This window comes from Vombatus ursinus, unplaced genomic scaffold, assembly GCF_900497805.2.
Source record: "Vombatus ursinus unplaced genomic scaffold, bare-nosed wombat genome assembly UNPS02015397.1, whole genome shotgun sequence".
Classification (NCBI taxonomy): Eukaryota; Metazoa; Chordata; class Mammalia; order Diprotodontia; family Vombatidae; genus Vombatus; species Vombatus ursinus.
Genome location: NW_020955175.1, coordinates 769698 through 771297, shown reverse-complemented (window position 1 = coordinate 771297; position 1600 = coordinate 769698).

Genomic DNA, 1600 nt, shown 5'->3' with positions numbered 1-1600 from the left:
GAGAGTCCCCTATCCTCTTTGGACCACTGTTTCTTCATCTGTAAAATTAGTGGGCTATGGGAGATATAAGTTGTGATTCCTTCTGACTTTAAGGTATGATTAATCGTGTCTGCCTGACCATAAAAAGTATAAAATAGAAATTGTGGCTAAAATTGACAAAGAGATAAATTTAAGCAAAATGTGAAGAAAATTCTCTAATGACTAATGATATTTGAAAGTGGAAAGGGCCACTCTAGGAGGTAGTGCTCCTTTCTCTCCCTTCATTGGACCTTCTTCAAGTAAAGACTGAATAACTCTTAGTCAAGAACTTATGAGTGGCAGTTCTTATTTAGCTTAGGGGTTGGACTGATAGTCATTGAAATTTCTTCCAATTTTGAAATTTTGGGATTCTCCCTGGCTTTCTGTTCTCTGCACTGCCAAAAGATATCTCCTCTGAGGGGGAATGCTTCCATATTCATAGCCACAAGGACTATTTGTGCCCGACCTGTGGTAGAACATTCCAAGCTCATATTGGTCTCATCAGCCACAGTCATACATACTAAAACTTGACTCTGGCATGGTGATGTCATTTTGATCTTCTTTGAAAACAAAGGACAACAGCAACTTCCATGCTCATAGTCACAGGAGTGAGAAAGCACTAAAGTAAATAGTTCTTAGACTTTGTAGCAGGACTTCCAGAATGTGTCTGTGTCACCTTTAATGGAAACTCAGTAATGCATACCCTAGAGGAAACTCCATACTCATTTTCTTTGGAGTAGTTGTTCATCTCAATATACTACAATGCCAGAAGTACATGGGAATGATCTCACATCTCTGGTAGTAGGTACCCCAAACTTCTTCCTGTTTCCTTGGAATCTCTGCTTTTCCTGAATACTTGTTTTTCAAGAAATAAAAATCTTTTCAGTAGAACAAAAAAAAAGATAAAGTGAACACAATGTTTTCCTAGGTAAATTAAAGGAAGAAGAAATTAGTAAAATAAGCTAAAAGCTTATATAGTTAAGTACAGAAACTTAGAGCCTATAAAACTGAGTTTCCTTCACGATTCTCAAAATCATATTTCCTCCAGGAATTAAGAAGCTCTAAGTTCTGCTTATCAGTGAGTCATTAGAATGGTGGTATTTTAAAAAAAATATTTGAAAATAATGTGTAGTACATACCATTTATTGTAATTTTAATGAAATATTTTATTTTTAATGCTTTTTACTTGGGGTTAAGCATTAGAATGTGAACTCCTTAAAGAGAAAGACCTTTGTTCTGCCTTTCTTTGTATATCCAGTGATTAACACAGTTCTAGGGACATAGTAAGTACTTAATAAATTCTTGTTGATTGTCTGACTGACTGGAGATACAATGATAGAAAGACCTGAAATCCCCCCCACACACACCTCAAAAAATAGAGCCATATGAATATGGAATTGATCAACTCAATGAGTACTGTGCTTCCCCTCAGTAGGGATTCTTAAAAAAAAAATCAAACAAGTTCAGAATTGTAAGATACCTCATCTGCTATCCTAATCCAATCCATGGACACAAAAGGAATTCCCTCTAGTACATAGGTGGCAAATGTTTGTCCAGCCTCTACTTAAAGACTTCCAAGGAT